This window comes from Tenrec ecaudatus, chromosome 5 (assembly GCF_050624435.1).
Source record: "Tenrec ecaudatus isolate mTenEca1 chromosome 5, mTenEca1.hap1, whole genome shotgun sequence".
In the NCBI taxonomy this organism is placed as follows: Eukaryota; Metazoa; Chordata; class Mammalia; order Afrosoricida; family Tenrecidae; genus Tenrec; species Tenrec ecaudatus.
Genome location: NC_134534.1, coordinates 28,148,399 through 28,155,772, shown reverse-complemented (window position 1 = coordinate 28,155,772; position 7,374 = coordinate 28,148,399). Strand labels below are relative to the sequence as shown.

Here is a 7,374-nt window from a genome sequence, read left to right as displayed (position 1 = left end):
TGGTGGTGAACGTATGGGATAATGTTAGGCTTGTGGACTTGGGCAGCACTGGATTGGGATGTTTTCTTGATGTTCACTAACCTTTATATAAAACTCTCTCTTATACATGAACTTCTATGGATTTGTTTCTCTGAAGTACCCAGACTAACACACATCCCTTATGAGATTCTCTCTCTTGGTTTTATTTACTTTGACTAGAACCTCAGAAAAGAATCAATGGTTGTTTGTTATCTTATTCTCCATTTACACTCTGGGTTGTCCATCTTTTCTAGGTCTCAAAAGGAAGAAAAATACAATAGATAGTTTTTATAATCTGACCTTTTTAATCATTTTATTAGGGGCTCATACAACTCTTATCACAACCCATACATACAGCAATTGTGTAAAGCACATTTGTACATTCATTTCCCTCATCATTCTCAAAACATTTGCTCTCCACTTAAGCTCCTGGTATCAGCTCCTCATTTGTCCCCCTCCCTCCCTGCTTCCCTTCCCTCATGAACTCTTGATAATTTATAAATTATTATTTTGTCATATCTTACACTGCCCGACATATAATCTGACCTTATAATCACAAATAACTCCCCAATGTATGCCCCGCTCCTTGCATTCAAGTTTTATCGGAAACACTAAAAATAAATCAAGACATATACTCGAATCTTTAGTAAAGAAATTGGACACAGATGAGGAAAACCACTTAAAACCTGGAATATTTTAACAATTACTATTGTGAATGAATGCAGTATGAATGTTAATCATTTGAAACCATCTACTGAGATGACCACAGGCATGAGTGTTGAGGGTCCACAGCATGAAGAATTTACCTGCTCAAGATCCATATTGATGGGGAAGGCTAGTTTCACCAACTCCCGTTTTCATTATGTTTGAATTTCAGATCAATTTGATTCAAGGTCAGTAGCCTATGGCAACTTTACCGAGATGGAAAAAGATGAAGTAGAATGATGAAAAATTGAGCTGACAATGCTATGTGGAAAGTTCATGATGTACAGTCATTAAATCCTCCATCTGCTGGATTTTATAAACAGCTCACAGAAGAGGTATAAAACAGAAGATAAGCAAATCTGACTCACTGGAAAATTATCTAACATGCACTTATAATGTAATATTTAAATGCCTACATGAAGTGACTTCACATCTGAATATATTTAAGTGTACAAATCCCAAAGTTATTACATCAATGAAAGCATTAAATACAAATGCATATGCTTTCTGAAACACTATTCCAAATCATATAATCATTCTTAGATCATAAGTGAAAAATTCAATCTGGAAACAAATATAACTGGAATTCATAAAATAACTAGAATTAGAGAAACATACTTTTAGTTAGGGATATTGTATGTGTGTGTTTGTGTGCATGTACAAATGGTGTTTTTGACAATGTTAAGATTTCATCAAAGACAACACATCAATTCAGAAAATCTCAGTGATTATACTTTATTGTTTTCAAAAGCATTTTACTCAACTAATATCTAAGGAGTCCCCAAACATTGCACTGTCACCTGTCTGTCGGTATGCCAAACTGTGATGGCTACTGTGCTGGTCTGGCGCTGGAAGCTGTGCGACTGACCCTGCCATTCAGAGTCGGGGTGCTCAGGGGGACAGCCTTTCGCAGAGCAGTCAAACTAAGACAGGCTAGGAAGAAATACCTAGTGATTGATTTTCACCATTGGCAAATAAAAACCAGATGAATTGTAAAGAGCGTTTTCTGACTCTCATGCTTTGGATATATCATCAGGAGGGACTTATAATTTTAAAACATCCTATTGGCAATAAAGGAATTAATAGTTAACACTAATTAGGCTACAAATCACACAATAAATACACCTAAATTCATGGGCATGTGGTAATTCATTAGAGCACTGCAGGGTAGATAAAGGAAGGTAACGAAAATAAAGACAAGTTTGCATCTTGTGAAGAGAAAGAACGGGGCCATGTTTCGGTCTTCAGTTATTGCAATTCATAATTCTCTTTTAGTAGGACATTCTCATTAAATTAACTTTAAGAGCCTCTCTGTTTTAGAAGTCAGAGAATTTCTCTTTCTCAGTCCTCAATTTCTAATGTCTGGGAAAGTAAAGACTATCTCAGAAGTAGTCAGGTGAGTCACATAGTGTAGATATTGACCCCAGATCACAGGGTCAATTTCTAAAGAAATATTGTGTTAAGGCGAGGGTAGCTGAAGAGATTTTCAGTAAAGTAATGTGTCCTTATAGACCTCAAAAGAAAAACATCTCTCAGACCCAAAATGAGAACTTTTGGATAGAGGAAAAAATATTCTTTTCTGAAAAATTGAAAAGAGGACATTATTAACCACTGTCATTCATTTTGAAGTACAAGTAGTAGCCACAACAATTCGGAAAATAATTAAAGCAGAAATGGAAGGTTCATTACATGTCAAGGAAATGGTATGATGGTGTGATTAGGTCTGACCAAAGCAAACCAATCAAGCTCACTGCCATCAAGTCTATTCCAACTCACAGATTCATCCCTGTAGGATTGAGCAAAACTGCCCTCGTGGGTTTCTGAGAATGTCACAGTTCACGGGAAGAGCAAACCTCATCTTCGTGCTGCAGAGCAGCTGGTGGTTGTGAACTAGGACCTTGCAGTTAGCAGCACAACAGGCAGCCAGGCCTCTATCATACCATAGCAGCCTTCATAATTGGTAAGAAGATAAAAAAGAGAGAAATAATGAAACAAAGAAGAAATTGAAGCTTTATTGTATGCCAAAGAAAAGACATGTGCGTGGTTATATCGGAAGGGCTCCGATAGTTTAAGAATGAATTTTCAAATGATAGGATTTTATAGGCATTTTTTGGAATCTTTTATAAGTGGAAATCGCAAGAGTAAAAAAGAAATGCTAATTTATTTGAAATACAGACTAGAGATTAAGGTATTGGAAACTCTAATTTTTCTTTATGGAATGAAAGATCTCATTGATGGAAAGGAATTCATAAAGCAATTTTTAAAACCACAAAATAGAATACATATACTACGATAAGATTGAATAGGAAGTGAAGCACTTAAGAAAACTCAACTCTTTATTGGAATATAGGTACAAAAGATTTGAGTCAAATACAAACTGTTTTAGAGCAAGAACATTTGATGTCGTAAAGATAACAGATTTTCTACATGAATTTATAATGTGTCATTGTAACCGGGACACTGTACAAGAGAGAGACCGTGGGCAAGATGGATGCAGTGATGGGCGCCAAGGTAGCAATTGTGGTGGCACAGCACTCGATGGTGTTCCACTCTGTTGTACAGCATGTTCTCAGGATTGGAGCTGATGCGACCCCAGCTAATAACAACAACATTCATAAATTAAATCTCATGGCAATCACATTGTCTACAGAATACCTTTATAACATTGTATAATTTTAATCTATTTTTGACTGATATAGTAAATATAAAAGATGTCTAGAATTATGAAAAATAATGAACTTGCTCTAACATATATTAAAACATTGTTACAGGGAACAAAACAATGTGGCAACAGTGAAGAAAGAAAATAGAGTGAGCTAGTATAAATGCAATCATAAAAGAAAATGTAGTATAATATAAAAGTTGTATTTTAAGGGTGAATTAATTAATTTTTTAGGGGAAAGTTGGCTAATGGTTTAGAAAGAACAATGGAACAACAATCTTGCATATCCTGTTAGTTAAATCATAATGCATTTTAAAATTCCAGAGCAAAAAAAATAGACTAGAAAATATTAAACTAAGGTGAATGAAATAATATATTAATAATAATTCTTGGGAAATGAATGAAGAGAATATTTTACAAGTTAGAATTTAAAAGAGACATTTTCTGGAGCCAAATTAAACCAAATGAACTAGAAGCAAGAGTTAAATTGCAAAAAACACTTTCAATGAAGACCAAGAGAAAGGCATTGATGGAAGTCAGCAGATCCAAACCAAGATGTATTTATCTCAGTCACAGTTCTCAAAGCGAGCCTTCCATCTTTTTGTTTCTTTAACTTTTTAATTGTGCACTGGGTGAAAGTTTGCAGAGCACATCATCTGTTTCATTTTCAGCAATTTATACACATTGTATTTCATCTCATTCATTGCAATCCCCTCAATGGACCTTCATTTATTCCACCTCCTCTGTTTCCAGCTTCCATTTCTCCTTTCCTAACCCTCAGAACTTTGTTCTTGGATAAACGTTGCCTGTTTGATCTGAGATGGCAGATCATTCTTTTTTTAATTAATTAATTAATTGGTTGATTTATATTTTTAATCATTTTATTGGGGCTCGTACAATTCTTATCACAGTCCATCCATCCATCCATTGTGTCAAGAACACATGGACATTTGCTGCCATCATCATTCTCAAAACATTTGCCTTCTACTTGAGCCCTTAATATCTGCTGCTCATTTTCCCCCTCCCTCCCCACTCCCCCTACCTCATGAACCCTTCATCATTCATAAATTATTATCATTTTGTCATATGTTATATGGTCCGACCTCTACTTCCGCCTTCTTCTCTGCTGTCCATCCCCCAGGCAGGAGGCTATACCTAGATTCTTGTAATCAGTTTCCCCTTTCTACCCCACATTGTCTCCACCCTCTAGGCATCGCTGTTCTCACCACTGGTCCTGAAGGACTCATCTGTCCTGGATTCCCTGTATTTCCAGTTGCTATCTGTACCTACGTACATCCTCTGGTCTAGCCTAGTTTGTATGGTAGAATTGGGATGATGATAGTGGGGGTAAGGAAGCATTTAAGAACTAGAGAAAAGTTGCATATCATCGTTGCTACCCTGAACCCTTACTGACTCATATCCTCCCCACAAGCCTTCAGTAAGTGGGTGTCCAGTTGGCTACCAATGGACTTTGAGTCTCCACTCTGAACTCACCCACATTTTCAATGATATGATATTTTGTTTCTTGATGCTTGATACTTGATCCCTTTGACAGCTTGTAGTCACACAGGCTGGTGTGTTTCTTCCATGTGGTTTTGTTGCTTCTTAGCTAGATGACCACTTGTTTAACTTCAAGCCTTTAAGACCCCAGCCACTATATTTTTGATAGCTGGGCACCATCAGCTTTCTTCACATTTGCTTATGCACATGTTTGTCTTTATTGACCATATCAGGGAGGTGGGCACCCATTGATATGATTTTTAGTTCTTTGATATCTGATAACTGGTTCCTTCTGCACCTTGTGGTCAGGCAAACTGGTGTGCTTCTTCCATGTGGGCTTTCATGCTTCTCAGTTGATGGCTGCTTTTTTTATCTTCAAGATTATTCTTATGAGTGCTACTTCATTACTTTTACAGTTCATCTTCTACCTTTATGTATTGTTTGGATAAAATTTAAGCGAGAAGGTTGTGTTCAGTTCCAAACCTGAAGGATGTGTAAAACAATAGTCTGGATATTTCCACCTTTTCCCATCATAACAGTAAGTTTCAACTTTACTAATTTTGAGTTTTGTACTAATCTTACCCCATTATACCCAATAACTTCTTATGTGATCCTTTTCAAAGCAGTTGGTATTGGTAACTAAAATCAAACTGGTTCTTATGGTCTCAAGGTCTTGGACATTGATATTTTCAGGGTCCCTGCGTTCACTGGACCAATTGTTTCCAGGGATCTTTCCATTATCTTCACTCCTCTTTCTTTTGGACTGGGGAAGGCCAACAAGCACACATTAGATGATCAATAAGTACACCTAAGATTCTAGGCATCACTCATCCAAGTAAACAGGAAAACGTTATCCATGTAAACTGCAGACCAGCTGACTTGGTATCTCCAGAAACTCTGCTCTTAAGGCCAGACAGTGATGTGTCCCCTCTGTGTGTTTAGTTATGTCTCATATTCTTTACCAACTTTGTTCCCTGTATCCATAAGCTTGGATATATTTTCAGAAAACATAAATACACTCATGCAAATATCCTCTTGGCAACCATGAAAACTGGTACGTGTGTGTATGTATAAACTTAGTCATTAGACGAGAAGAGGGAAGATGAACTCAAAGCCAAATCCCAAGTGCCACACAACTCTCAACACACAGACAGGTACACACACACACACACACACACACACACACACACACACCCTTTTTTTCCTAAGCAGCTGCTTAGAGGAGAGAAAGGGGTAAGCTTTAAACAAGCCAGAAAATTTAATTTTGAAAACAAACTACAATGTGTCTTAATACAGAATGATAAGAGCAATAAGAAAGGTAGGTATGAAGCTTTACCAAAATAAAATTTAAAGCGTTACCCAATAGAAAGTGAAAGCTCAGTGGAGGTTAGTGGAAAATAGTATTTAGGAGACAAATAAAATTGGTTAATATTTGCAACCTACGTTTATGATTCTCCCTTTAGTTACTACTATATTAAATAACATTAATTTATTGTTTTTTAAAAACCCACCTACATAATATCTAATTCATAGCAACCCTATAAATCAAAGAAAAAATTCCCTCTTAATAATAGATTAAAGTGGTTATGCTTGTGGGAAAAATTAATACTGCCATGATCTGAAGAGGTGAATTATTTTAATGTCCTCCTCCTATATGAAATGGCTGTACAGTAAAAAACTGCCCTGTTGTACTGAGAGTATACACCTCTATGGGACCAAACAACCTCCTCTCTTCCCATAAAGTAGCTGGAGGGCTTCAACTCTGAACTTGGATTAGTAGCCCAACACTAAACCTAGTTTGCCAAGGTGGTTCCTTTTATTGGCAATGTATAAAGCCAAATAACTTTAAAAGGATAAAACCTACCAATTTGCCTCTGAAAGTAATTTATGAGAATATCTGTTTCCCTTCATCCTTGAGAAATTTATTTAATTCCATTTTCTCTCTTTTTATTTGTTGCTTTTTATGTGTTTCCCATGATACTGCCTAATCCAGATTTGTCATTAGTCTTGATTATATTACTTTTTACCAAACTGAGATGTAGATCAATCCAACACTACTGTGCAGAAAATCTTCAATAATTTAGCCCCTCATTCTTCATGAATTTATTGAATGCCTAGATATTTACTAAATTTAATTAGTAAAAAGGAGGCAAAAATACGTAACAATATTTGCTTACAGTGGGGTTTATTATTTACTCTTTAAAATATTTCAATTCTATTCCTTTTTGTGGTGAAATCTATTGCCACTTTAACCAAAATATTTTTTTTCATATTTAGAGATAACAATATTTTTGGTTTCTTAGATAAGATCCAATGAAACATATAAAGGAAGATGATTGTCAAACATAATATGGGCAAAGAACTTGAGCAGATATTTAAACAAAGAGAACATTCAAAGGACCAGCAAATAAGGAAATGCTTAATGTCATTAACCATCAGAAAGCTGTATATCAAAACTGCAATGCAATGTGATTTCACTCCCACTATGC

General features: G+C 35.9%; 1 pseudogene; it reads left to right on the top strand.

The window, feature by feature from the left end:
* Positions 1 to 6,441: 6,441 nt before the first annotated feature.
* Positions 6,442 to 6,562, top strand: LOC142449688 (small nucleolar RNA SNORA29; annotated as a pseudogene).
* Positions 6,563 to 7,374: the final 812 nt, after the last annotated feature.